This window comes from Hyla sarda, chromosome 4, assembly GCF_029499605.1.
Source record: "Hyla sarda isolate aHylSar1 chromosome 4, aHylSar1.hap1, whole genome shotgun sequence".
Taxonomy (NCBI): Eukaryota; Metazoa; Chordata; class Amphibia; order Anura; family Hylidae; genus Hyla; species Hyla sarda.
In genome coordinates, this window is record NC_079192.1 from 68613346 (window position 1) to 68639933 (window position 26588).

The following is a 26588-nucleotide window of genomic DNA, read 5'->3' on the forward strand; positions in this document are numbered from 1 at the left end:
AGCACGCTTTTTAAAAAAACATATCATCACGTTTCCTCACAGGTGGCTAGCCTCAGTGGACTCCTAAGCCAGGGATAGTGGGTTCCAGTCCCATCTGGGGTGCTTGCTTTCCTTCCCTCTTTAAGGTAACAAAGGGTGTGTTTTAGTTTCGTTAAATGTGTTTCACTGTCTTCTCTAATAATTCATGTCCAAGTTGCTTGTAAAGTCGATCTCGCAAAAGCCAGATCTGATACTGATCACAGAAAGCACGCTTTTTAAAAAAAACATATCATCACGTTTCCCCACAGGTGGCTAGCCCCAGTGGACTCCTAAGCCAGAGATAGTGGGTTCCAGTCCCATCTGGGATGCTTGCTTTTCTTCCCTCTTTAAGGTAACCAAGGGTGTGTTTTAGTTTCGTTAAATGTGTTCCACTGTCTTCTCTAATAATTCATGTCCAAGTTGCTTGTAAAGTCGATCTCGCAAAAACCAGATCTGATACTGATCATAGAAAGCACGCTTTTTAAAATAACATATCATCACGTTTCCCCACAGGTGGCTAGCCCCAGTGGACTCCTAAGCCAGGATAGTGGGTTCCAGTCCCATCTGGGGTGCTTGCTTTTCTTCCCTCTTTAAGGTAACAAAGGGTGTGTTTTAGTTTCATTAAATGTGTTCCACTGTCTTCTCTAATAATTCATGTCCAAGTTGCTTGTAAAGTCGATCTCGCAAAAGCCAGATCTGAAACTGATCTTGTAAAGCAGGCTTGTAAAGCAGGCTTGTGAAACACATGCAATGCTCCAGTGGCGCAATCGGTCAGCGCGCGGTACTTATAAAGCAGTAACTGTTGAGCAATGCCGAGGTTGTGAGTTCGAGCCTCACCTGGAGAATTCTTTTCTAACCTTTATTGTTATATAAAAACTGCAGTAGGGCAGCAAAGTCTTTTACCCGTTTTCCATGTATTGCAAGCAAATTATCAAAACGACACAACAAAAGAAGTTCTAGATCTCATTATAAGAAAGCAGGCACGTTATTAAGATTGTTTTCCCGATTGGAAAACAAACGGTAAAAGACCAGCCTTGATAACTTTTTAACATGATTTTATTTGATTGTAAACTAACTATCATCATACTGCAAATATCCAGCCCCAGTGGCCTAATGGATAAGGCACTGGCTTCCTAAGCCAGGGATTGTGGGTTCGAGTCCCATCTGGGGTGTATGCTTTCCTTCTCTATACCAGGTATCCATCAATGAGTTTTAGTTCAAGATAAAATGTGATTGATTGGCTTCTCTAATGGTTCTCTTCCTTGTGAATTCAATCTTGCAAAATCTGGTACCATGCTTATCATGGAAACAATCCATCTGTAGCCATTCAATGCCTTCTGGCTGCTGTTGGAATGAGACAACAAAGGAAAGCCTCGCTCTTGACGAAAGCAAGCAAGCACACGATTAAGATTGTTTTCCGCATCTAAAGGTAAACAGCAAAAGACCATCCTTGATTACTCAATCACAATAGAAATTTTGCTTTTTAAAAAAACATATCATCACGTTTCCCCACTGGTGGCTATCCCCAGTGGACTCCTAAGCCAGGGATAGTGGGTTCCAGTCCCATCTGGGATGCTTGCTTTTCTTCCCTCTTTAAGGTAAACAAGGGTGTGTTTTAGTTTCGTTAAATGTGTTCCACTGTCTTCTCTAATAATTCATGTCCAAGTTGCTTGTAAAGTGGATCTCGCAAAAACCAGATCTGATACTGATCATAGAAAGCACGCTTTCTAAAAAAACATATCATCACGTTTCCCCACAGGTGGCTAGCCTCAGTGGACTCCTAAGCCAGGGATAGTGGGTTCCAGTCCCATCTGGGGTGCTTGCTTTTCTTCCCTCTTTAAGGTAACAAAGGGTGTGTTTTAGTTTCGTTAAATGTGTTCCACTGTCTTCTCTAATAATTCATGTCCAAGTTGCTTGTAAAGTCGATCTCGCAAAAGCCAGATCTGATACTGATCATAGAAAGCACCCTTGTAAAGCAGGCTTGTGAAGCACATGCAAAGTTCCAGTGGCGCAATCGGTCAGCGCCCGGTACTTATAAAGCAGTAACTGTTGAGCAATGCCGAGGTTGTGAGTTCGAGCCTCACCTGGAGCATTCTTTTCTAACCTTTATTGTTATATAAAAACTGCAGTAGGGCAGCAAAGTCTTTTACCCGTTTTCCATGTATTGCAAACAAATTATCAAAACGACACAACAAAAGAAGTTCTCGCTCTCGTCCTAAGAAAGCAGGCACGTTATTAAGATTGTTTTCCCGATTGGAAAACAAACGCTAAAAGACCAGCCTTGATAGCTTTTTAACATGAGAATATTTGATTGTAAACTAACTATCATCATACTGCAAACATCCAGCCCCAGTGGCCTAGTGGATAAGGCACTGGCCTCCTAAGCCAGGGATTGTGGGTTCGAGTCCCATCTGGGGTGTATGCTCTCCTTCTCTATACCAGGTATCCATCAATGAGTTTTAGTTCAAGATAAAATGTGATTGATTGGCTTCTCTAATGATTCTCTTCCTTGTGAATTCAATCTTGCAAAATCTGGTACCATGCTTATCATGGAAACAATCCATCTGTAGCCATTCAATGCCTTCTGGCTGCTGTTGGAATGAGACAACAAAGGAAAGCCTCGCTCTTGACGAAAGCAAGCAAGCACACGATTAAGATTGTTTTCCGCATCTAAAGGTAAACAGCAAAAGACCATCCTTGATTACTCAATCACAATATAAATTTTGCTTTTTAAAAAAACATATCATCATGTTTCCCCACAGGTGGCTAGCCCCAGTGGACTCCTAAGCCAGGGATAGTGGGTTCCAGTCCCATCTGGGATGCTTGCTTTTCTTCCCTCTTTAAGGTAACCAAGGGTGTGTTTTAGTTTCGTTAAATGTGTTCCACTGTCTTCTCTAATAATTCATGTCCAAGTTGCTTGTAAAGTCGATCTCGCAAAAACCAGATCTGATACTGATCATAGAAAGCACGCTTTTTAAAATAACATATCATCACGTTTCCCCACAGGTGGCTAGCCCCAGTGGACTCCTAAGCCAGGATAGTGGGTTCCAGTCCCATCTGGGGTGCTTGCTTTTCTTCCCTCTTTAAGGTAACAAAGGGTGTGTTTTAGTTTCATTAAATGTGTTCCACTGTCTTCTCTAATAATTCATGTCCAAGTTGCTTGTAAAGTCGATCTCGCAAAAGCCAGATCTGAAACTGATCTTGTAAAGCAGGCTTGTAAAGCAGGCTTGTGAAGCAGGCTTGTGAAACACATGCAAAGGTCCAGTGGCGCAATCGGTCAGCGCGCGGTACTTATAAAGCAGTAACTGTTGAGCAATGCCGAGGTTGTGAGTTCGAGCCTCACCTGGAGCATTCTTTTCTAACCTTTATTGTTATATAAAAACTGCAGTAGGGCAGCAAAGTCTTTTACCCGTTTTCCATGTATTGCAAGCAAATTATCAAAACGACACAACAAAAGAAGTTCTAGATCTCATCATAAGAAAGCAGGCACGTTATTAAGATTGTTTTCCCGATTGGAAAACAAACGGTAAAAGACCAGCCTTGATAACTTTTTAACATGATTTTATTTCATTGTAAACTAACTATCATCATACTGCAAATATCCAGCCCCAGTGGCCTAATGGATAAGGCATTGGCCTCCTAAGCCAGGGATTGTGGGTTCGAGTCCCATCTGGGGTGTATGCTTTCCTTCTCTATACCAGGTATCCATCAATGAGTTTTAGTTCAAGATAAAATGTGGTTGATTGGCTTCTCTAATGGTTCTCTTCCTTGTGAATTCAATCTTGCAAAATCTGGTACCATGCTTATCATGGAAACAATCCATCTGTAGCCATTCAATGCCTTCTGGCTGCTGTTGGAATGAGACAACAAAGGAAAGCCTCGCTCTTGACGAAAGCAAGCAAGCACACGATTAAGATTGTTTTCCGCATCTAAAGGTAAACAGCAAAAGACCATCCTTGATTACTCAATCACAATAGAAAATTAGCTTTTTTTAAAAACATATCATCATGTTTCCCCACAGGTGGCTAGCCCCAGTGGACTCCTAAGCCAGAGATAGTGGGTTCCAGTCCCATCTGGGGTGCTTGCTTTTCTTCCCTCTTTAAGGTAACCAAGGGTGTGTTTTAGTTCTGTTAAATGTGTTCCACTGTCTTCTCTAATAATTCATGTCCAAGTTGCTTGTAAAGTCGATCTCGCAAAAGCCAGATCTGATACTGATCATAGAAAGCACGCTTTTTAAAAAAACATATCCTCACGTTTCCCCACCGGTGGCTATCCCCAGTGGACTCCTAAGCCAGGGATAGTGGGTTCCAGTCCCATCTGGGGTGCTTGCTTTTCTTCCCTCTTTAAGGTAACCAAGGGTGTGTTTTAGTTTCGTTAAATGTGTTCCACTGTCTTCTCTAATAATTCATGTCCAAGTTGCTTGTAAAGTCGATCTCGCAAAAACCAGATCTGATACTGATCATAGAAAGCACGCTTTTTAAAAAAACATATCATCATGTTTCCCCACAGGTGGCTAGCCTCAGTGGACTCCTAAGCCAGGGATAGTGGGTTCCAGTCCCATCTGGGATGCTTGCTTTTCTTCCCTCTTTAAGGTAAACAAGGGTGTGTTTTAGTTTCGTTAAATGTGTTCCACTGTCTTCTCTAATAATTCATGTCCAAGTTGCTTGTAAAGTGGATCTCGCAAAAACCAGATCTGATACTGATCATAGAAAGCACGCTTTTTAAAAAAACATATCATCACGTTTCCCCACAGGTGGCTAGCCTCAGTGGACTCCTAAGCCAGGGATAGTGGGTTCCAGTCCCATCTGGGGTGCTTGCTTTCCTTCCCTCTTTAAGGTAACAAAGGGTGTGTTTTAGTTTCGTTAAATGTGTTTCACTGTCTTCTCTAATAATTCATGTCCAAGTTGCTTGTAAAGTCGATCTCGCAAAAGCCAGATCTGATACTGATCACAGAAAGCACGCTTTTTAAAAAAAACATATCATCACGTTTCCCCACAGGTGGCTAGCCCCAGTGGACTCCTAAGCCAGAGATAGTGGGTTCCAGTCCCATCTGGGATGCTTGCTTTTCTTCCCTCTTTAAGGTAACCAAGGGTGTGTTTTAGTTTCGTTAAATGTGTTCCACTGTCTTCTCTAATAATTCATGTCCAAGTTGCTTGTAAAGTCGATCTCGCAAAAACCAGATCTGATACTGATCATAGAAAGCACGCTTTTTAAAATAACATATCATCACGTTTCCCCACAGGTGGCTAGCCCCAGTGGACTCCTAAGCCAGGATAGTGGGTTCCAGTCCCATCTGGGGTGCTTGCTTTTCTTCCCTCTTTAAGGTAACAAAGGGTGTGTTTTAGTTTCATTAAATGTGTTCCACTGTCTTCTCTAATAATTCATGTCCAAGTTGCTTGTAAAGTCGATCTCGCAAAAGCCAGATCTGAAACTGATCTTGTAAAGCAGGCTTGTAAAGCAGGCTTGTGAAACACATGCAATGCTCCAGTGGCGCAATCGGTCAGCGCGCGGTACTTATAAAGCAGTAACTGTTGAGCAATGCCGAGGTTGTGAGTTCGAGCCTCACCTGGAGAATTCTTTTCTAACCTTTATTGTTATATAAAAACTGCAGTAGGGCAGCAAAGTCTTTTACCCGTTTTCCATGTATTGCAAGCAAATTATCAAAACGACACAACAAAAGAAGTTCTAGATCTCATTATAAGAAAGCAGGCACGTTATTAAGATTGTTTTCCCGATTGGAAAACAAACGGTAAAAGACCAGCCTTGATAACTTTTTAACATGATTTTATTTGATTGTAAACTAACTATCATCATACTGCAAATATCCAGCCCCAGTGGCCTAATGGATAAGGCACTGGCCTCCTAAGCCAGGGATTGTGGGTTCGAGTCCCATCTGGGGTGTATGCTTTCCTTCTCTATACCAGGTATCCATCAATGAGTTTTAGTTCAAGATAAAATGTGATTGATTGGCTTCTCTAATGGTTCTCTTCCTTGTGAATTCAATCTTGCAAAATCTGGTACCATGCTTATCATGGAAACAATCCATCTGTAGCCATTCAATGCCTTCTGGCTGCTGTTGGAATGAGACAACAAAGGAAAGCCTCGCTCTTGACGAAAGCAAGCAAGCACACGATTAAGATTGTTTTCCGCATCTAAAGGTAAACAGCAAAAGACCATCCTTGATTACTCAATCACAATAGAAAATTTGCTTTTTTTAAAAACATATCATCATGTTTCCCCACAGGTGGCTAGCCCCAGTGGACTCCTAAGCCAGAGATAGTGGGTTCCAGTCCCATCTGGGGTGCTTGCTTTCCTTCCCTCTTTAAGGTAACCAAGGGTGTGTTTTAGTTCTGTTAAATGTGTTCCACTGTCTTCTCTAATAATTCATGTCCAAGTTGCTTGTAAAGTCGATCTCGCAAAAGCCAGATCTGATACTGATCATAGAAAGCACGCTTTTTAAAAAAACATATCCTCACGTTTCCCCACCGGTGGCTATCCCCAGTGGACTCCTAAGCCAGGGATAGTGGGTTCCAGTCCCATCTGGGGTGCTTGCTTTTCTTCCCTCTTTAAGGTAACCAAGGGTGTGTTTTAGTTTCGTTAAATGTGTTCCACTGTCTTCTCTAATAATTCATGTCCAAGTTGCTTGTAAAGTGGATCTCGCAAAAACCAGATCTGATACTGATCATAGAAAGCACGCTTTCTAAAAAAACATATCATCACGTTTCCCCACAGGTGGCTAGCCTCAGTGGACTCCTAAGCCAGGGATAGTGGGTTCCAGTCCCATCTGGGGTGCTTGCTTTTCTTCCCTCTTTAAGGTAACAAAGGGTGTGTTTTAGTTTCGTTAAATGTGTTCCACTGTCTTCTCTAATAATTCATGTCCAAGTTGCTTGTAAAGTCGATCTCGCAAAAGCCAGATCTGATACTGATCATAGAAAGCACCCTTGTAAAGCAGGCTTGTGAAGCACATGCAAAGCTCCAGTGGCGCAATCGGTCAGCGCGCGGTACTTATAAAGCAGTAACTGTTGAGCAATGCCGAGGTTGTGAGTTCAAGCCTCACCGGGAGCATTCTTTTCTAACCTTTATTGTTATATAAAAACTGCAGTAGGGCAGCAAAGTCTTTTACCCGTTTTCCATGTATTGCAAGCAAATTATCAAAACGACACAACAGAAGAAGTTCTAGCTCTCATCATAAGAAAGCAGGCATGTTATTAAGATTGTTTTCCCGATTGGAAAACAAACGGTAAAAGACCAGCCTTGATAACTTTTTAACATGAGAATATTTGATTGTAAACTAACTATCATCATACTGCAAATATCCAGCCCCAGTGGCCTAATGGATAAGGCACTGGCCTCCTAAGCCAGGGATTGTGGGTTCGAGTCCCATCTGGGGTGTATGCTTTCCTTCTCTATACCAGGTATCCATCAATGAGTTTTAGTTCAAGATAAAATGTGATTGATTGGCTTCTCTAATGGTTCTCTTCCTTGTGAATTCAATCTTGCAAAATCTGGTACCATGCTTATCATGGAAACAATCCATCTGTAGCCATTCAATGCCTTCTGGCTGCTGTTGGAATGAGACAACAAAGGAAAGCCTCGCTCTTGACGAAAGCAAGCAAGCACACGATTAAGATTGTTTTCCGCATCTAAAGGTATACAGCAAAAGACCATCCTTGATTACTCAATCACAATAGAAATTTTGCTTTTAAAAAAAACATATCATCATGTTTCCCCACAGGTGGCTAGCCCCAGTGGACTCCTAAGCCAGGAATAGTGGGTTCCAGTCCCATCTGGGGTGCTTGCTTTTCTTCCCTCTTTAAGGTAACCAAGGGTGTGTTTTAGTTTCGTTAAATGTGTTCCACTGTCTTCTCTAATAATTCATGTCCAAGTTGCTTGTAAAGTCGATCTCGCAAAAGCCAGATCTGATACTGATCATAGAAAGCACGCTTTTTAAAATAACATATCATCACGTTTCCCCACAGGTGGCTAGCCCCAGTGGACTCCTAAGCCAGGGATAGTGGGTTCCAGTCCCATCTGAGGTGCTTGCTTTTCTTCCCTCTTTAAGGTAACAAAGGGTGTGTTTTAGTTTCATTAAATGTGTTCCACTGTCTTCTCTAATAATTCATGTCCAAGTTGCTTGTAAAGTCGATCTCGCAAAAGCCAGATCTGATACTGATCATAGAAAGCACCCTTGTAAAGCAGGCTTGTAAAGCACATGCAAAGCTCCAGTGGCGCAATCGGTCAGCGCGCGGTACTTATAAAGCAGTAACTGTTGAGCAATGCCGAGGTGTGAGTTCAAGCCTCACCTGGAGTATTCTTTTCTAACCTTTATTGTTATATAAAAACTGCAGTAGGGCAGCAAAGTCTTTTACCCGTTTTCCATGTATTGCAAGCAAATTATCAAAACGACACAACAAAAGAAGTTCTCGCTCTCGTCCTAAGAAAGCAGGCACGTTATTAAGATTGTTTTCCCGATTGGAAAACAAACGGTAAAAGACCAGCCTTGATAACTTTTTAACATGAGAATATTTGATTGTAAACTAACTATCATCATACTGCAAACATCCAGCCTCAGTGGCCTAATGGATAAGGCACTGGCCTCCTAAGCCAGGGATTGTGGGTTCGAGTCCCATCTGGGGTGTATGCTTTCCTTCTCTATACCAGGTATCCATCAATGAGTTTTAGTTCAAGATAAAATGTGATTGATTGGCTTCTCTAATGATTCTCTTCCTTGTGAATTCAATCTTGCAAAATCTGGTACCATGCTTATCATGGAAACAATCCATCTGTAGCCATTCAATGCCTTCTGGCTGCTGTTGGAATGAGACAACAAAGGAAAGCCTCGCTCTTGACGAAAGCAAGCAAGCACACGATTAAGATTGTTTTCCGCATCTAAAGGTAAACAGCAAAAGATCATCCTTGATTACTCAATCACAATAGAAAATTTGCTTTTTTTAAAAACATATCATCATGTTTCCCCACAGGTGGCTAGCCCCAGTGGACTCCTAAGCCAGGGATAGTGGGTTCCAGTCCCATCTGGGGTGCTTGCTTTTCTTCCCTCTTTAAGGTAACCAAGGGTGTGTTTTAGTTCTGTTAAATGTGTTCCACTGTCTTCTCTAATAATTCATGTCCAAGTTGCTTGTAAAGTCGATCTCGCAAAAGCCAGATCTGATACTGATCATAGAAAGCACGCTTTTTAAAAAAACATATCATCACGTTTCCCCACCGGTGGCTATCCCCAGTGGACTCCTAAGCCAGGGATGGTGGGTTCCAGTCCCATCTGGGGTGCTTGCTTTTCTTCCCTCTTTAAGGTAACCAAGGGTGTGTTTTAGTTTCGTTAAATGTGTTCCACTGTCTTCTCTAATAATTCATGTCCAAGTTGCTTGTGAAGTCGATCTCGCAAAAACCATATCTGATACTGATCATAGAAAGCACGCTTTTTAAAAAAACATATCATCACGTTTCCCCACAGGTGGCTAGCCTCAGTGGACTCCTAAGCCAGGGATAGTGGGTTCCAGTCCCATCTGGGGTGCTTGCTTTTCTTCCCTCTTTAAGGTAACAAAGGGTGTGTTTTAGTTTTGTTAAATGTGTTCCACTGTCTTCTCTAATAATTCATGTCCAAGTTGCTTGTAAAGTCGATCTCGCAAAAGCCAGATCTGATACTGATCATAGAAAGCACCCTTGTAAAGCAGGCTTGTGAAGCACATGCAAAGCTCCAGTGGCGCAATCGGTCAGCGCGCGGTACTTATAAAGTAGTAACTGTTGAGCAATGCCGAGGTTGTGAGTTTGAGCCTCACCTGGAGCATTCTTTTCTAACCTTTATTGTTATATAAAAACTGCAGTAGGGCAGCAAAGTCTTTTACCCGTTTTCCATGTATTGCAAGCAAATTATCAAAACGACACAACAAAAGAAGTTCTAGCTCTCGTCATAAGAAAGCAGGCATGTTATTAAGATTGTTTTCCCGATTTGAAAACAAACGGTAAAAGACCAGCCTTGATAACTTTTTAACATGAGAATATTTGATTGTAAACTAACTATCATCATACTGCAAACATCCAGACCCAGTAGCCTAACGGATAAGGCACTGGCCTCCTAAGCCAGGGATTGTGGGTTCGAGTCCCATCTGGGGTGTATGCTTTCCTTCTCTATACCAGGTATCCATCAATGAGTTTTAGTTCAAGATTAAATGTGATTGATTGGCTTCTCTAATGATTCTCTTCCTTGTGAATTCAATCTTGCAAAATCTGGTACCATGCTTATCATGGAAACAATCCATCTGTAGCCATTCAATGCCTTCTGGCTGCTGTTGGAATGAGACAACAAAGGAAAGCCTCGCTCTTGACGAAAGCAAGCAAGCACACGATTAAGATTGTTTTCCGCATCTAAAGGTAAACAGCAAAAGACCATCCTTGATTACTCAATCACAATATAAATTTTGCTTTTTAAAAAAACATATCATCATGTTTCCCCACAGGTGGCTAGCCCCAGTGGACTCCTAAGCCAGGAATAGTGGGTTCCAGTCCCATCTGGGGTGCTTGCTTTTCTTCCCTCTTTAAGGTAACCAAGGGTGTGTTTTAGTTTCGTTAAATGTGTTCCACTGTCTTCTCTAATAATTCATGTCCAAGTTGCTTGTAAAGTCGATCTCGCAAAAGCCAGATCTGATACTGATCATAGAAAGCACGCTTTTTAAAATAACATATCATCACGTTTCCCCACAGGTGGCTAGCCCCAGTGGAATCCTAAGCCAGGGATAGTGGGTTCCAGTCCCATCTGAGGTGCTTGCTTTTCTTCCCTCTTTAAGGTAACAAAGGGTGTGTTTTAGTTTCATTAAATGTGTTCCACTGTCTTCTCTAATAATTCATGTCCAAGTTGCTTGTAAAGTCGATCTCGCAAAAGCCAGATCTGATACTGCTCATAGAAAGCACCCTTGTAAAGCAGGCTTGTGAATCACATGCAAAGCTCCAGTGGCACAATCGGTCAGCGCGCGGTACTTATAAAGCAGTAACTGTTGAGCAATGCCGAGGTTGTGAGTTCGAGCCTCACCTGGAGCATTCTTTTCTAACCTTTATTGTTATATAAAAACTGCAGTAGGGCAGCAAAGTCTTTTACCCGTTTTCCATGTATTGCAAGCAAATTATCAAAACGACACAACAAAAGAAGTTCTCGCTCTCGTCCTAAGAAAGCAGGCACGTTATTAAGATTGTTTTCCCGATTGGAAAACAAACGCTAAAAGACCAGCCTTGATAACTTTTTAACATGAGAATATTTGATTGTAAACTAACTATCATCATACTGCAAACATCCAGCTCCAGTGGCCTAATGGATAAGGCACTGGCCTCCTAAGCCAGGGATTGTGGGTTCGAGTCCCATCTGGGGTGTATGCTTTCCTTCTCTATACCAGGTATCCATCAATGAGTTTTAGTTCAAGATAAAATGTGATTGATTGGCTTCTCTAATGATTCTCTTCCTTGTGAATTCAATCTTGCAAAATCTGGTACCATGCTTATCATGGAAACAATCCAGCTGTAGCCATTCAATGCCTTCTGGCTGCTGTTGGAATGAGACAACAAAGGAAAGCCTCGCTCTTGACGAAAGCAAGCAAGCACACGATTAAGATTGTTTTCCGCATCTAAAGGTAAACAGCAAAAGACCATCCTTGATTACTCAATCACAATAGAAATTTTGCTTTTTAAAAAAACATATCATCATGTTTCCCCACAGGTGGCTAGCCCCAGTGGACTCCTAAGCCAGGGATAGTGGGCTCCAGTCCCATCTGGGGTGCTTGCTTTTCTTCCCTCTTTAAGGTAACCAAGGGTGTGTTTTAGTTCTGTTAAATGTGTTCCACTGTCTTCTCTGATAATTCATGTCCAAGTTGCTTGTAAAGTCGATCTCGCAAAAGCCAGATCTGATACTGATCACAGAAAGCATGCTTTTTAAAAAAAACATATCATCACGTTTCCCCACAGGTGGCTAGCCCCAGTGGACTCCTAAGCCAGAGATAGTGGGTTCCAGTCCCATCTGGGATGCTTGCTTTTCTTCCCTCTTTAAGGTAACCAAGGGTGTGTTTTAGTTTCGTTAAATGTGTTCCACTGTCTTCTCTAATAATTCATGTCCAAGTTGCTTGTAAAGTCGATCTCGCAAAAACCAGATCTGATACTGATCATAGAAAGCACGCTTTTTAAAATAACATATCATCACGTTTCCCCACAGGTGGCTAGCCCTAGTGGACTCCTAAGCCATGGATAGTGGGTTCCAGTCCCATCTGGGGTGCTTGCTTTTCTTCCCTCTTTAAGGTAACAAAGGGTGTGTTTTAGTTTCATTAAATGTGTTCCACTGTCTTCTCTAATAATTCATGTCCAAGTTGCTTGTAAAGTCGATCTCTCAAAAGCCAGATCTGATACTGATCATAGAAAGCACCCTTGTAAAGCAGGCTTGTAAAGTGGCGCAATCGGTCAGCGCGTGGTACTTATATAGCAGTAACTGTTGAGCAATGCCGAGGTTGTGAGTTCGAGCCTCACCTGGAGCATTCTTTTCTAACCTTTATTGTTATATAAAAACTGCAGTAGGGCAGCAAAGTCTTTTACCCGTTTTCCATGTATTGTAAGCAAATTATCAAAACGACACAACAAAAGAAGTTCTCGCTCTCGTCCTAAGAAAGCAGGCACGTTATTAAGATTGTTTTCCCGATTGGAAAACAAACGGTAAAAGACCGGCCTTGATAACTTTTTAACATGAGAATATTTGATTGTAAACTAACTATCATCAAGCTGCATACATCCAGCCCCAGTGGCCTAATGGATAAGGCACTGGCCTCCTAAGCCAGGGATTGTGGGTTCAAGTCCCATCTGGGGTGTATGCTTTCCTTCACTATACCAGGTATCCATCAATGAGTTTTAGTTCAAGATAAAATGTGATTGATTGGCTTCTCTAATGATTCTCTTCCTTGTGAAGTCAATCTTGCAAAATCTGGTACCATGCTTATCATGGAAACAATCCATCTGTAGCCATTCAATGCCTTCTGGCTGCTGTTGGAATGAGACAACAAAGGAAAGCCTCGCTCTTGACAAAAGCAAGCAAGCACACGATTAAGATTGTTTTCCGCATCTAAAGGTATACAGCAAAAGACCATCCTTGATTACTCAATCACAATAGAAACTTTGCTTTTTAAAAAAACATATCATCATGTTTCCCCACAGGTGGCTAGCCCCAGTGGACTCCTAAGCCAGGAATAGTGGGTTCCAGTCCCATCTGGGGTGCTTGCTTTTCTTCCCTCTTTAAGGTAACCAAGGGTGTGTTTTAGTTCTGTTAAATGTGTTCCACTGTCTTCTCTAATAATTCATGTCCAAGTTGCTTGTAAAGTCGATCTCGCAAAAGCCAGATCTGATACTGATCATAGAAAGCACGCTTTTTAAAAAAAAACATATCATCACGTTTCCCCACCGGTGGCTATCCCCAGTGGACTCCTAAGCCAGGGATAGTGGGTTCCAGTCCCATCTGGGGTGCTTGCTTTTCTTCACTCTTTAAGGTAACCAAGGGTGTGTTTTAGTTTTGTTAAATGTGTTCCACTGTCTTCTCTAATAATTCATGTCCAAGTTGCTTGTAAAGTCGATCTCGCAAAAACCAGATCTGATACTGATCATAGAAAGCACGCTTTTTAAAATAACATATCATCACGTTTCCCCACAGGTGGCTAGCCCCAGTGGACTCCTAAGCCAGGGATAGTAGGTTCCAGTCCCATCTGGGGTGCTTGCTTTTCTTCCCTCTTTAAGGTAACAAAGGGTGTGTTTTAGTTTCATTAAATGTGTTCCACTGTCTTCTCTAATAATTCATGTCCAAGTTGCTTGTAAAGTCGATCTCGCAAAAGCCAGATCTGATACTGATCATAGAAAGCACCCTTGTAAAGCAGGCTTGTGAAGCACATGCAGAGCTCCAGTGGCGCAATCGGTCAGCGCGCGGTACTTATAAAGCAGTAACTGTTGAGCAATGCCGAGGTTGTGAGTTCGAGCCTCTCCTGGAGCATTCTTTTCTAACCTTTATTGTTATATAAAAACTGCAGTAGGGCAGCAAAGTCTTTTACCCGTTTTCCATGTATTGCAAGCAAATTATCAAAACGACACAACAAAAGAAGTTCTCGCTCTCGTCCTAAGAAAGCAGGCACGTTATTAAGATTGTTTTCACGATTGGAAAACAAACGCTAAAAGACCAGCCTTGATAACTTTTTAACATGAGAATATTTGATTGTAAACTAACTATCATCATACTGCAAACATCCAGCCCCAGTGGCCTAATGGATAAGGCACTGGCCTCCTAAGCCAGGGATTGTGGGTTCGAGTCCCATCTGGGGTGTATGCTTTCCTTCTCTATACCAGGTATCCATCAATGAGTTTTAGTTCAAGATAAAATGTGATTGATTGGCTTCTCTAATGATTCTCTTCCTTGTGAATTCAATCTTGCAAAATCTGGTACCATGCTTATCATGGAAACAATCCATCTGTAGCCATTCAATGCCTTCTGGCTGCTGTTGGAATGAGACAACAAAGGAAAGCCTCGCTCTTGACGAAAGCAAGCAAGCACACGATTAAGATTGTTTCCCGCATCTAAAGGTAAACAGCAAAAGACCATCCTTGATTACTCAATCACAATAGAAATTTTGCTTTTTAAAAAAACATATCATCATGTTTCCCCACAGGTGGCTAGCCCCAGTGGACTCCTAAGCCAGGGATAGTGGGTTCCAGTCCCATCTGGGGTGCTTGCTTTTCTTCCCTCTTTAAGGTAACCAAGGGTGTGTTTTAGTTCTGTTAAATGTGTTCCACTGTCTTCTCTAATAATTCATGTCCAAGTTGCTTGTAAAGTCGATCTCACAAAAGCCAGATCTGATACTGATCATAGAAAGCACGCTTTTTAAAAAAAAACATATCATCACGTTTCCCCACCGGTGGCTATCCCCAGTGGACTCCTAAGCCAGGGATATTGGTTTCCAGTCCCATCTGGGGTGCTTGCTTTTCTTCACTCTTTAAGGTAACCAAGGGTGTGTTTTAGTTTTGTTAAATGTGTTCCACTGTCTTCTCTAATAATTCATGTCCAAGTTGCTTGTAAAGTCGATCTCGCAAAAACCAGATCTGATACTGATCATAGAAAGCACGCTTTTTTAAAATAACATATCATCACGTTTCCCCACTGGTGGCTAGCCCCAGTGGACTCCTAAGCCAGGGATAGTGGGTTCCAGTCCCATCTGGGGTGCTTGCTTTTCTTCCCTCTTTAAGGTAACAAAGGGTGTGTTTTAGTTTCATTAAATGTGTTCCACTGTCTTCTCTAATAATTCATGTCCAAGTTGCTTGTAAAGTCGATCTCGCAAAAACCAGATCTGATACTGATCATAGAAAGCACGCTTTTTAAAATAACATATCATCACGTTTCCCCACAGGTGGCTAGCCCTAGTGGACTCCTAAGCCAGGGATAGTGGGTTCCAGTCCCATCTGGGGTGCTTGCTTTTCTTCCCTCTTTAAGGTAACAAAGGGTGTGTTTTAGTTTCATTAAATGTGTTCCACTGTCTTCTCTAATAATTCATGTCCAAGTTGCTTGTAAAGTCGATCTCGCAAAAGCCAGATCTGATACTGATCATAGAAAGCACCCTTGTAAAGCAGGCTTGTAAAGCAGGCTTGTGAAGCACATGCAAAGCTCTAGTGGTGCAATCGGTCAGCGCGTGGTACTTATATAGCAGTAACTGTTGAGCAATGCCGAGGTTGTGAGTTCGAGCCTCATCTGGAGCATTCTTTTCTAACCTTTATTGTTATATAAAAACTGCAGTAGGGCAGCAAAGTCTTTTACCCGTTTTCCATGTATTGTAAGCAAATTATCAAAACGACACAACAAAAGAAGTTCTCGCTCTCGTCCTAAGAAAGCAGGCACGTTATTAAGATTGTTTTCCCGATTGGAAAACAAACGGTAAAAGACCGGCCTTGATAACTTTTTAACATGAGAATATTTGATTGTAAACTAACTATCATCATACTGCATACATCCAGCCCCAATGGCCTAATGGATAAGGCACTGGCCTCCTAAGCCAGGGATTGTGGGTTCAAGTCCCATCTGGGGTGTATGCTTTCCTTCACTATACCAGGTATCCATCAATGAGTTTTAGTTCAAGATAAAATGTGATTGATTGGCTTCTCTAATGATTCTCTTCCTTGTGAAGTCAATCTTGCAAAATCTGGTACCATGCTTATCATGGAAACAATCCATCTGTAGCCATTCAATGCCTTCTGGCTGCTGTTGGAATGAGACAACAAAGGAAAGCCTCGCTCTTGACAAAAGCAAGCAAGCACACGATTAAGATTGTTTTCCGCATCTAAAGGTATACAGCAAAAGACCATCCTTGATTACTCAATCACAATAGAAATTTTGCTTTTTAAAAAAACATATCATCATGTTTCCCCACAGGTGGCTAGCCCCAGTGGACTCCTAAGCCAGGAATAGTGGGTTCCAGTCCCATCTGGGGTGCTTGCTTTTCTTCCCTCTTTAAGGTTACCAAGGGTGTGTTTTAGTTCTGTTAAATGTGTTCCACTGTCTTCTCTAATAATTCATGTCCAAGTTGCTTGTAAAGTCGATCTCGCAAAAGCCAGATCTGATACTGATCATAGAAAGCACGCTTTTTAAAAAAAAACATATCATCACGTTTCCCCACCGGTGGCTATCCCCAGTGGACTCCTAAGCCAGGGATAGTGGGTTCCAGTCCCATCTGGGGTGCTTGCTTTTCTTCACTCTTTAAGGTAACCAAGGGTGTGTTTTAGTTTTGTTAAATGTGTTCCACTGTCTTCTCTAATAATTCATGTCCAAGTTGCTTGTAAAGTCGATCTCGCAAAAACCAGATCTGATACTGATCATAGAAAGCACGCTTTTTAAAATAACATATCATCACGTTTCCCCACAGGTGGCTAGCCCCAGTGGACTCCTAAGCCAGGGATAGTGGGTTCCAGTCCCATCTGGGGTGCTTGCTTTTCTTCCCTCTTTAAGGTAACAAAGGGTGTGTTTTAGTTTCATTAAATGTGTTCCACTGTCTTCTCTAATAATTCATGTCCAAGTTGCTTGTAAAGTCGATCTCGCAAAAGCCAGATCTGATACTGATCATAGAAAGCACCCTTGTAAAGCAGGCTTGTGAAGCACATGCAAAGCTCCAGTGGCGCAATCGGGCAGCGCGCGGTACTTATAAAGCAGTAACTGTTGAGCAATGCCGAGGTTGTGAATTCGAGCCTCACCTGGAGCATTCTTTTCTAACCTTTATTGTTATATAAAAACTGCAGTAGGGCAGCAAAGTCTTTTACCCGTTTTCCATGTATTGCAAGCAAATTATGAAAACGACACAACAAAAGAAGTTCTCGCTCTCGTCCTAAGAAAGCAGGCACGTTATTAAGATTGTTTTCCCGATTGGAAAACAAACGCTAAAAGACCAGCCTTGATAACTTTTTAACATGAGAATATTTGATTGTAAACTAACTATCATCATACTGCAAACATCCAGCCCCAGTGGCCTAATGGATAAGGCACTGGCCTCCTAAGCCAGGGATTGTGGGTTCGAGTCCCATCTGGGGTGTATGCTTTCCTTCTCTATACCAGGTATCCATCAATGAGTTTTAGTTCAAGATAAAATGTGATTGATTGGCTTCTCTAATGATTCTCTTCCTTGTGAATTCAATCTTGCAAAATCTGGTACCATGCTTATCATGGAAACAATCCATCTGTAGCCATTCAATGCCTTCTGGCTGCTGTTGGAATGAGACAACAAAGGAAAGCCTCGCTCTTGACGAAAGCAAGCAAGCACACGATTAAGATTGTTTTCCGCATCTAAAGGTAAACAGCAAAAGACCATCCTTGATTACTCAATCACAATAGAAATTTTGCTTTTTAAAAAAACATATCATCATGTTTCCCCACAGGTGGCTAGCCCCAGTGGACTCCTAAGCCAGGGATAGTGGGTTCCAGTCCCATCTGGGGTGCTTGCTTTTCTTCCCTCTTTAAGGTAACCAAGGGTGTGTTTTAGTTCTGTTAAATGTGTTCCACTGTCTTCTCTGATAATTCATGTCCAAGTTGCTTGTAAAGTCGATCTCGCAAAAGCCAGATCTGATACTGATCACAGAAAGCACGCTTTTTAAAAAAAACATATCATCACGTTTCCCCACAGGTGGCTAGCCCCAGTGGACTCCTAAGCCAGGGATAGTGGGTTCCAGTCCCATCTGGGGTGCTTGCTTTTCTTCACTCTTTAACCCCTTCATGACCCAGCCCATTTTCACCTTCATGACCTGGGCATTTTTTGAAAATCTGACCACTGTAACTTTAAACATTAATAACTCTGGGATGCTTTTACTTATCATTCTGATTCCGAGATTGTTTTTTCGTGACATATTCTACTTTATTTTATTGGTAAAATTTCACTGATATTTGTATCCTTTCTTGGTAAAAAATCTAAAAATTTCATGAAAATTTTGAAAATTTAGCATTTTTCTAACTTTGAAAGTCTCTGCTTGAAAGGAAAATGGATATTCCAAATAAATTACATATTGATTCACATATACAATATGTCTACTTTGTGTTTGCATCATAAAGTTGACAAGTTTTCACTTTTGAAAGACATCAGAGGGCTTCAAAGTTCCGCAGCAATTTTCCAATTTTTCTCAAGATTTTCAAAATCTTAATTTTTCAGGGCCCAGTTCAGGTTGGAAGTGGATTTTAAGGATCTTCATATTAGAAATACCCCATAAATGACCCCATTATAAAAACTGCACCCCCCAAAGTATTCAAAATGACATTCAGTAAGTGTTTTAACCCTTTAGGTGTTTCACAGGAATAGCAGCAAAGTGAAGGAGAAAATTCTAAATCTTCATTTTTTACACTCGCATTTTCTTGTAGACCCAATTTTTTAATTTTTACAAGGGGTAAAAGGAGAGAAATCACCCTAAAATTTGTAACCCAATTTCTCTCGAGTAAGGAAATACCTCATATGCGTATGTAAAGTGTTCGGCGGGCGCAGTAGAGGGCTCAGAAGGGAAGGAGCGACAAGGGGATTTTGGAGAGTGAGTTTTTCTGAAAGGGTTTTTGGGGGGCATGTCCCATTTAGGAAGCCCTTATGGTGCCAGAACAGTGGACCCCCCCACATGTGACCCCATTTTGGAAACTATACCCCTCATGGAATGTAATAAGGGGTGCAGTGAGCATTTACACCCCACTGGCGTTTGACAGATATTTGAAACGGTGGACTGTGCAAATCAAAAATTTTATTTTTCATTTTCACAGACCACTGTTCCAAAAATCTGTCATACACCAGTGGGGTGTAAATGCTCACTGCACCCCTTATTACATTCCGTGAGGGGTGTAGTTTCCAAAATGGGGTCACATATGGATATTTATTGTTTTGCGTTTGTCAGAACTGCTGTAACAATCAGCCACCCCTGTGCAAATCGCCTCAAATGTACATGGTGCACTCTCCCTTCTGGGCCTTGTTGTGCGCCCTCAGAGCACTTTGCACCCACATATGGGGTATCTCCGTACTCAGGAGAAATTGCGTTACAAATTTTGAGGGTCTTTTTTCCCTTTTACCTCTTGTGAAAATGAAAAGTATAGGGCAACACCAGCATGTCAGTGTAAAAAATTTATTTTTTTACACTAACATGCTGGTGTAGACCCCAACTTCACCTTTTCATAAGGGGTTAAAGAAGAAAAAGCCCCCCAAAATTTGTAAGGCAATTTCTCCCGAGTACGGCGATACCCCATATGTGTCCCAAAACTGTTGCCCTGAAATACGACAGGGCTCCAAAGTGAGAGAGCGCCATGCGCATTTGAGGCCTGAATTAGGGATTTGCATAGGGGTGGACATAGGGGTATTCTATGCCAGTGATTCCCAAACAGGGTGCCTCCAGCTGTTGCAAAACTCCCAGCATGCCTGGACAGTCAATGGCTGTCCGGCAATACTGGGAGTTATTATTTTGCAAAAGCTGGAGGCTCCGTTTTGGAAACAGTAGCGTACCAGACGTTTTTCATTTTTTGGGGGGAGGGGGGCTGTGTAGGGGTATGTGTATATGTAGTGTTTTTTACTTTTTATTTTAGGTTAGTGTCAGTGTAGTGTAGTGTTTTTAGGGTACAGTCACATGGGCAGAGGTTCACAGCAAGTTTGCCGCTGGAAGTTTGAGCTGCAGCGCAAAATTTGCGCCATCTCAAACTTGCAGCACTCACTGTAAACCTCCGCCCATGTGAGTGTACCCTGTACATTCACATTGGGGGGAGGGGGCAAACATCCAGCTGTTGCAAACTCCGAGCATGCCCTTTGGCTGTCCGTGCATGCTGGGAGTTGTAGTTTTGCAACAGCTGGAGGAACACTGGTTTGGAAACACTAAGTTAAGTAATAAACTTTCAAGTGTTTTGCAACCAAACTTAGTGTTTCCAAACCAGTGTGCCTCCAGCTGTTGCAAAACTACAACTCCCAGCATGCATGGTCTGTCAGTGCATGCTGGGAGTTATAGTTTTGCAACAATTGCAACAGCTGGAGGCACTGAGGTAGGAAACGGACAATGTTTCCCAACTAGTGTGCCTCCAGATGTTGCAAAACTACAACTCCCAGCATGCCCAGACTGCCAAGGCATGCTGGAAGTTGTAGTTCGGCAATATCTGAAGGATCAGATGTTGCTGAACTACAACTTCCAGCATGCCTGGGCAGTCTGGGCATGCTGGGAGTTGTAGTTTTGCAACATCTGGAGGTCCACAGTTTGGAGACCACTGTATAATGGTCTCCAATCTGTGCTCTTCCAGATGTTAGAGAACTACAACTCCCAGCATGCCTGGACAGACTGAGCATGCTGAGATTTGTAGTTTTGCAACATCTGAAAGAGCACAGATTGGAGACCATTATACAGTGGTCTCCAAACTGTGGACCTCCAGATGTTACAAAACTACAACTCCCAGCATGCCCAGAAAGCCAAAGGCTGTCTGGGCATGCTGGGAGTTGCAGTTTTGAAACTCTCAGAGGCAGCAGTGAGATCGCTTTACGGCGATCTCACTGCTGCCAATGAAGATGCTGCACTGCTGCCGGAAACTCACCTCCGAGACGCAGCGCAGCTAGGACCGCATGGAGGACGTCGGGACCGCACGGAGGACGCCGGGACCGCTCGGGACACCGCTCCGACGGGTAAGTGACGCCGGGGGACGGGTCAGGGGCACTAAGCAGAGCGGTGTGTGTCCCGATCCCCGTGATCGGAACTCACACACCGCGCTGCTAAGTATTTTCATAGCGAAACGCTGCTATCAGCTAGTCAGATTTGACCAGCTGATAGCAGCGATCGCTGGGGGGGGGTGGGGGACGAAACCCCCCGTGGTCGCACGGTAAGATGGCTGGCTATCAGTGATAGCCACCATCTTTCCGGGCGCTGCGGGGTGCCGCGAGTAGCGGCAGTAATATCCATGACGTACCTGTATGTCATGGGTCGGGAACACCTTGCCACCCATGACGTACAGGTATGTCATAGGTCGGGAAGGGGTTAAGGTAACCAAGGGTGTGTTTTAGTTTTGTTAAATGTGTTCCACTGTCTTCTCTAATAATTCATGTCCAAGTTGCTTGTAAAGTCGATCTCGCAAAAACCAGATCTGATACTGATCATAGAAAGCACGCTTTTTAAAATAACATATCATCACGTTTCCCCACAGGTGGCTAGCCCCAGTGGACTCCTAAGCCAGGGATAGTGGGTTCCAGTCCCATCTGGGGTGCTTGCTTTTCTTCCCTCTTTAAGGTAACAAAGGGTGTGTTTTAGTTTCATTAAATGTGTTCCACTGTCTTCTCTAATAATTCATGCCCAAGTTGCTTGTAAAGTCGATCTCGCAAAAGCCAGATCTGATACTGATCATAGAAAGCACCCTTGTAAAGCAGGCTTGTAAAGCAGGCTTGTGAAGCACGTGCAAAGCTCCAGTGGCGCAATCGGTCAGCGCGCGGTACTTATAAAGCAGTAACTGTTGAGCAATGCCGAGGTTGTGAGTTCGAGCCTCACCTGGAGCATTCTTTTCTAACCTTTATTGTTATATAAAAACTGCAGTAGGGCAGCAAAGTCTTTTACCCGTTTTCCATGTATTGCAAGCAAATTATCAAAACGACACAACAAAAGAAGTTCTCGCTCTCGTCCTAAGAAAGCAGGCACGTTATTAAGATTGTTTTCCCGATTGGAAAACAAACGCTAAAAGACCAGCCTTGATAACTTTTTAACATGAGAATATTTGATTGTAAACTAACTATCATCATACTGCAAACATCCAGCCCCAGTGGCCTAATGGATAAGGCACTGGCCTCCTAAGCCAGGGATTGTGGGTTCGAGTCCCATCTGGGGTGTATGCTTTCCTTCTCTATACCAGGTATCCATCAATGAGTTTTAGTTCAAGATAAAATGTGATTGATTGGCTTCTCTAATGATTCTCTTCCTTGTGAATTCAATCTTGCAAAATCTGGTACCATGCTTATCATGGAAACAATCCATCTGTAGCCATTCAATGCCTTCTGGCTGCTGTTGGAATGAGACAACAAAGGAAAGCCTCGCTCTTGACGAAAGCAAGCAAGCACACGATTAAGATTGTTTTCCGCATCTAAAGGTAAACAGCAAAAGACCATCCTTGATTACTCAATCACAATAGAAATTTTGCTTTTTAAAAAAACATATCATCATGTTTCCCCACAGGTGGCTAGCCCCAGTGGACTCCTAAGCCAGGGATAGTGGGTTCCAGTCCCATCTGGGGTGCTTGCTTTTCTTCCCTCTTTAAGGTAACCAAGGGTGTGTTTTAGTTCTGTTAAATGTGTTCCACTGTCTTCTCTAATAATTCATGTCCAAGTTGCTTGTAAAGTCGATCTCGCAAAAGCCAGATCTGATACTGATCACAGAAAGCATGCTTTTTAAAAAAAACATATCATCACGTTTCCCCACAGGTGGCTAGCCCCAGTGGACTCCTAAGCCAGAGATAGTGGGTTCCAGTCCCATCTGGGATGCTTGCTTTTCTTCCCTCTTTAAGGTAACCAAGGGTGTGTTTTAGTTTCGTTAAATGTGTTCCACTGTCTTCTCTAATAATTCATGTCCAAGTTGCTTGTAAAGTCGATCTCGCAAAAACCAGATCTGATACTGATCATAGAAAGCACGCTTTTTAAAATAACATATCATCACGTTTCCCCACAGGTGGCTAGCCCTAGTGGACTCCTAAGCCAGGGATAGTGGGTTCCAGTCCCATCTGGGGTGCTTGCTTTTCTTCCCTCTTTAAGGTAACAAAGGGTGTGTTTTAGTTTCATTAAATGTGTTCCACTGTCTTCTCTAATAATTCATGTCCAAGTTGCTTGTAAAGTCGATCTCGCAAAAGCCAGATCTGATACTGATCATAGAAAGCACCCTTGTAAAGCAGGCTTGTGAAGCACATGCAAAGCTCTAGTGGCGCAATCGGTCAGCGCGTGGTACTTATATAGCAGTAACTGTTGAGCAATGCCGAGGTTGTGAGTTCGAGCCTCACCTGGAGCATTCTTTTCTAACCTTTATTGTTATATAAAAACTGCAATAGGGCAGCAAAGTCTTTTACCTGTTTTCCATGTATTGAAAGCAAATTATCAAAACGACACAACAAAAGAAGTTCTCGCTCTCGTCCTAAGAAAGCAGGCACGTTATTAAGATTGTTTTCCCGATTGGAAAACAAACGCTAAAAGACCAGCCTTGATAACTTTTTAACATGAGAATATTTGATTGTAAACTAACTATCATCATACTGCAAACATCCAGCCCCAGTGGCCTAATGGATAAGGCACTGGCCTCCTAAGCCAGGGATTGTGGGTTCGAGTCCCATCTGGGGTGTATGCTTTCCTTCTCTATACCAGGTATCCATCAATGAGTTTTAGTTCAAGATAAAATGTGATTGATTGGCTTCTCTAATGATTCTCTTCCTTGTGAATTCAATCTTGCAAAATCTGGTACCATGCTTATCATGGAAACAATCCATCTGTAGCCATTCAATGCCTTCTGGCTGCTGTTGGAATGAGACAACAAAGGAAAGCCTCGCTCTTGACGAAAGCAAGCAAGCACACGATTAAGATTGTTTTCCGCATCTAAAGGTAAACAGCAAAAGACCATCCTTGATTACTCAATCACAATAGAAATTTTGCTTTTTAAAAAAACATATCATCATGTTTCCCCACAGGTGGCTAGCCCCAGTGGACTCCTAAGCCAGGGATAGTGGGTTCCAGTCCCATCTGGGGTGCTTGCTTTTCTTCCCTCTTTAAGGTAACCAAGGGTGTGTTTTAGTTCTGTTAAATGTGTTCCACTGTCTTCTCTAATAATTCATGTCCAAGTTGCTTGTAAAGTCGATCTCGCAAAAGCCAGATCTGATACTGATCACAGAAAGCATGCTTTTTAAAAAAAACATATCATCACGTTTCCCCACAGGTGGCTAGCCCCAGTGGACTCCTAAGCCAGAGATAGTGGGTTCCAGTCCCATCTGGGATGCTTGCTTTTCTTCCCTCTTTAAGGTAACCAAGGGTGTGTTTTAGTTTCGTTAAATGTGTTCCACTGTCTTCTCTAATAATTCATGTCCAAGTTGCTTGTAAAGTCGATCTCGCAAAAACCAGATCTGATACTGATCATAGAAAGCACGCTTTTTAAAATAACATATCATCATGTTTCCCCACAGGTGGCTAGCCCCAGTGGACTCCTAAGCCAGGAATAGTGGGTTCCAGTCCCATCTGGGGTGCTTGCTTTTCTTCCCTCTTTAAGGTAACCAAGGGTGTGTTTTAGTTCTGTTAAATGTGTTCCACTGTCTTCTCTAATAATTCATGTCCAAGTTGCTTGTAAAGTCGATCTCGCAAAAGCCAGATCTGATACTGATCATAGAAAGCACGCTTTTTAAAAAAAAACATATCATCACGTTTCCCCACCGGTGGCTATCCCCAGTGGACTCCTAAGCCAGGAATAGTGGGTTCCAGTCCCATCTGGGGTGCTTGCTTTTCTTCCCTCTTTAAGGTAACCAAGGGTGTGTTTTAGTTCTGTTAAATGTGTTCCACTGTCTTCTCTAATAATTCATGTCCAAGTTGCTTGTAAAGTCGATCTCGCAAAAGCCAGATCTGATACTGATCATAGAAAGCACGCTTTTTAAAAAAAAACATATCATCACGTTTCCCCACCGGTGGCTATCCCCAGTGGACTCCTAAGCCAGGGATAGTGGGTTCCAGTCCCATCTGGGGTGCTTGCTTTTCTTCACTCTTTAAGGTAACCAAGGGTGTGTTTTAGTTTTGTTAAATGTGTTCCACTGTCTTCTCTAATAATTCATGTCCAAGTTGCTTGTAAAGTCGATCTCGCAAAAACCAGATCTGATACTGATCATAGAAAGCACGCTTTTTAAAATAACATATCATCACGTTTCCCCACAGGTGGCTAGCCCCAGTGGACTCCTAAGCCAGGGATAGTGGGTTCCAGTCCCATCTGGGGTGCTTGCTTTTCTTCCCTCTTTAAGGTAACAAAGGGTGTGTTTTAGTTTCATTAAATGTGTTCCACTGTCTTCTCTAATAATTCATGTCCAAGTTGCTTGTAAAGTCGATCTCGCAAAAGCCAGATCTGATACTGATCATAGAAAGCACCCTTGTAAAGCAGGCTTGTGAAGCACATGCAAAGCTCCAGTGGCGCAATCGGTCAGCGCGCAGTACTTATAAAGCAGTAACTGTTGAGCAATGCCGAGGTTGTGAGTTCGAGCCTCACCTGGAGCATTCTTTTCTAACCTTTATTGTTATATAAAAATTGCAGTAGGGCAGCAAAGTCTTTTACCCGTTTTCCATGTATTGCAAGCAAATTATCAAAACGACACAACAAAAGAAGTTCTCGCTCTCGTCCTAAGAAAGCAGGCACGATATTAAGATTGTTTTCCCGATTGGAAAACAAACGCTAAAAGACCAGCCTTGATAACTTTTTAACATGAGAATATTTGATTGTAAACTAACTATCATCATACTGCAAACATCCAGCCCCAGTGGCCTAATGGATAAGGCACTGGCCTCCTAAGCCAGGGATTGTGGGTTCGAGTCCCATCTGGGGTGTATGCTTTCCTTCTCTATACCAGGTATCCATCAATGAGTTTTAGTTCAAGATAAAATGTGATTGATTGGCTTCTCTAATGATTCTCTTCCTTGTGAATTCAATCTTGCAAAATCTGGTACCATGCTTATCATGGAAACAATCCATCTGTAGCCATTCAATGCCTTCTGGCTGCTGTTGGAATGAGACAACAAAGGAAAGCCTCGCTCTTGACGAAAGCAAGCAAGCACACGATTAAGATTGTTTCCCGCATCTAAAGGTAAACAGCAAAAGACCATCCTTGATTACTCAATCACAATAGAAATTTTGCTTTTTAAAAAAACATATCATCATGTTTCCCCACAGGTGGCTAGCCCCAGTGGACTCCTAAGCCAGGGATAGTGGGTTCCAGTCCCATCTGGGGTGCTTGCTTTTCTTCCCTCTTTAAGGTAACCAAGGGTGTGTTTTAGTTCTGTTAAATGTGTTCCACTGTCTTCTCTAATAATTCATGTCCA

General features: G+C 42.5%; 28 non-coding genes across 28 annotated transcripts; all 28 read left to right on the forward strand.

Moving 5' to 3' along the window:
* The first annotated feature begins 770 nt into the window (after positions 1 to 770).
* TRNAI-UAU (transfer RNA isoleucine (anticodon UAU)) lies at positions 771 to 863 on the forward strand. The gene is given in 2 exon segments: positions 771 to 808; positions 828 to 863. It is a non-coding gene; the product is annotated as a tRNA-Ile (tRNA).
* A 254-nt stretch (positions 864 to 1117) lies between these two features.
* On the forward strand, positions 1118 to 1190 carry TRNAR-CCU (transfer RNA arginine (anticodon CCU)). The gene has a single exon. It is a non-coding gene; the product is annotated as a tRNA-Arg (tRNA).
* An 827-nt stretch (positions 1191 to 2017) lies between these two features.
* TRNAI-UAU (transfer RNA isoleucine (anticodon UAU)) lies at positions 2018 to 2110 on the forward strand. The gene is given in 2 exon segments: positions 2018 to 2055; positions 2075 to 2110. It is a non-coding gene; the product is annotated as a tRNA-Ile (tRNA).
* A 254-nt stretch (positions 2111 to 2364) lies between these two features.
* Positions 2365 to 2437, forward strand: TRNAR-CCU (transfer RNA arginine (anticodon CCU)). The gene has a single exon. It is a non-coding gene; the product is annotated as a tRNA-Arg (tRNA).
* Positions 2438 to 3276: 839 nt separating this feature from the next.
* Positions 3277 to 3369, forward strand: TRNAI-UAU (transfer RNA isoleucine (anticodon UAU)). Its single transcript is given in 2 exon segments — positions 3277 to 3314; positions 3334 to 3369. It is a non-coding gene; the product is annotated as a tRNA-Ile (tRNA).
* A 254-nt stretch (positions 3370 to 3623) lies between these two features.
* Positions 3624 to 3696, forward strand: TRNAR-CCU (transfer RNA arginine (anticodon CCU)). The gene has a single exon. It is a non-coding gene; the product is annotated as a tRNA-Arg (tRNA).
* A 1803-nt stretch (positions 3697 to 5499) lies between these two features.
* On the forward strand, positions 5500 to 5592 carry TRNAI-UAU (transfer RNA isoleucine (anticodon UAU)). Its single transcript is given in 2 exon segments — positions 5500 to 5537; positions 5557 to 5592. It is a non-coding gene; the product is annotated as a tRNA-Ile (tRNA).
* Positions 5593 to 5846: 254 nt separating this feature from the next.
* Positions 5847 to 5919, forward strand: TRNAR-CCU (transfer RNA arginine (anticodon CCU)). The gene has a single exon. It is a non-coding gene; the product is annotated as a tRNA-Arg (tRNA).
* A 1071-nt stretch (positions 5920 to 6990) lies between these two features.
* TRNAI-UAU (transfer RNA isoleucine (anticodon UAU)) lies at positions 6991 to 7083 on the forward strand. Its single transcript is given in 2 exon segments — positions 6991 to 7028; positions 7048 to 7083. It is a non-coding gene; the product is annotated as a tRNA-Ile (tRNA).
* Positions 7084 to 7337: 254 nt separating this feature from the next.
* Positions 7338 to 7410, forward strand: TRNAR-CCU (transfer RNA arginine (anticodon CCU)). Its single transcript has one exon. It is a non-coding gene; the product is annotated as a tRNA-Arg (tRNA).
* Positions 7411 to 8237: 827 nt separating this feature from the next.
* TRNAI-UAU (transfer RNA isoleucine (anticodon UAU)) lies at positions 8238 to 8329 on the forward strand. The gene is given in 2 exon segments: positions 8238 to 8275; positions 8295 to 8329. It is a non-coding gene; the product is annotated as a tRNA-Ile (tRNA).
* Positions 8330 to 8583: 254 nt separating this feature from the next.
* Positions 8584 to 8656, forward strand: TRNAR-CCU (transfer RNA arginine (anticodon CCU)). The gene has a single exon. It is a non-coding gene; the product is annotated as a tRNA-Arg (tRNA).
* A 1071-nt stretch (positions 8657 to 9727) lies between these two features.
* TRNAI-UAU (transfer RNA isoleucine (anticodon UAU)) lies at positions 9728 to 9820 on the forward strand. Its single transcript is given in 2 exon segments — positions 9728 to 9765; positions 9785 to 9820. It is a non-coding gene; the product is annotated as a tRNA-Ile (tRNA).
* A 1154-nt stretch (positions 9821 to 10974) lies between these two features.
* TRNAI-UAU (transfer RNA isoleucine (anticodon UAU)) lies at positions 10975 to 11067 on the forward strand. The gene is given in 2 exon segments: positions 10975 to 11012; positions 11032 to 11067. It is a non-coding gene; the product is annotated as a tRNA-Ile (tRNA).
* A 254-nt stretch (positions 11068 to 11321) lies between these two features.
* On the forward strand, positions 11322 to 11394 carry TRNAR-CCU (transfer RNA arginine (anticodon CCU)). Its single transcript has one exon. It is a non-coding gene; the product is annotated as a tRNA-Arg (tRNA).
* Positions 11395 to 12796: 1402 nt separating this feature from the next.
* On the forward strand, positions 12797 to 12869 carry TRNAR-CCU (transfer RNA arginine (anticodon CCU)). The gene has a single exon. It is a non-coding gene; the product is annotated as a tRNA-Arg (tRNA).
* Positions 12870 to 13942: 1073 nt separating this feature from the next.
* On the forward strand, positions 13943 to 14035 carry TRNAI-UAU (transfer RNA isoleucine (anticodon UAU)). The gene is given in 2 exon segments: positions 13943 to 13980; positions 14000 to 14035. It is a non-coding gene; the product is annotated as a tRNA-Ile (tRNA).
* A 254-nt stretch (positions 14036 to 14289) lies between these two features.
* TRNAR-CCU (transfer RNA arginine (anticodon CCU)) lies at positions 14290 to 14362 on the forward strand. The gene has a single exon. It is a non-coding gene; the product is annotated as a tRNA-Arg (tRNA).
* A 1331-nt stretch (positions 14363 to 15693) lies between these two features.
* Positions 15694 to 15786, forward strand: TRNAI-UAU (transfer RNA isoleucine (anticodon UAU)). The gene is given in 2 exon segments: positions 15694 to 15731; positions 15751 to 15786. It is a non-coding gene; the product is annotated as a tRNA-Ile (tRNA).
* Positions 15787 to 16040: 254 nt separating this feature from the next.
* TRNAR-CCU (transfer RNA arginine (anticodon CCU)) lies at positions 16041 to 16113 on the forward strand. The gene has a single exon. It is a non-coding gene; the product is annotated as a tRNA-Arg (tRNA).
* Positions 16114 to 17186: 1073 nt separating this feature from the next.
* TRNAI-UAU (transfer RNA isoleucine (anticodon UAU)) lies at positions 17187 to 17279 on the forward strand. Its single transcript is given in 2 exon segments — positions 17187 to 17224; positions 17244 to 17279. It is a non-coding gene; the product is annotated as a tRNA-Ile (tRNA).
* Positions 17280 to 17533: 254 nt separating this feature from the next.
* TRNAR-CCU (transfer RNA arginine (anticodon CCU)) lies at positions 17534 to 17606 on the forward strand. The gene has a single exon. It is a non-coding gene; the product is annotated as a tRNA-Arg (tRNA).
* A 4350-nt stretch (positions 17607 to 21956) lies between these two features.
* On the forward strand, positions 21957 to 22049 carry TRNAI-UAU (transfer RNA isoleucine (anticodon UAU)). Its single transcript is given in 2 exon segments — positions 21957 to 21994; positions 22014 to 22049. It is a non-coding gene; the product is annotated as a tRNA-Ile (tRNA).
* Positions 22050 to 22303: 254 nt separating this feature from the next.
* TRNAR-CCU (transfer RNA arginine (anticodon CCU)) lies at positions 22304 to 22376 on the forward strand. The gene has a single exon. It is a non-coding gene; the product is annotated as a tRNA-Arg (tRNA).
* Positions 22377 to 23448: 1072 nt separating this feature from the next.
* TRNAI-UAU (transfer RNA isoleucine (anticodon UAU)) lies at positions 23449 to 23541 on the forward strand. The gene is given in 2 exon segments: positions 23449 to 23486; positions 23506 to 23541. It is a non-coding gene; the product is annotated as a tRNA-Ile (tRNA).
* Positions 23542 to 23795: 254 nt separating this feature from the next.
* TRNAR-CCU (transfer RNA arginine (anticodon CCU)) lies at positions 23796 to 23868 on the forward strand. Its single transcript has one exon. It is a non-coding gene; the product is annotated as a tRNA-Arg (tRNA).
* Positions 23869 to 25676: 1808 nt separating this feature from the next.
* Positions 25677 to 25769, forward strand: TRNAI-UAU (transfer RNA isoleucine (anticodon UAU)). The gene is given in 2 exon segments: positions 25677 to 25714; positions 25734 to 25769. It is a non-coding gene; the product is annotated as a tRNA-Ile (tRNA).
* Positions 25770 to 26023: 254 nt separating this feature from the next.
* Positions 26024 to 26096, forward strand: TRNAR-CCU (transfer RNA arginine (anticodon CCU)). Its single transcript has one exon. It is a non-coding gene; the product is annotated as a tRNA-Arg (tRNA).
* Positions 26097 to 26588: the final 492 nt, after the last annotated feature.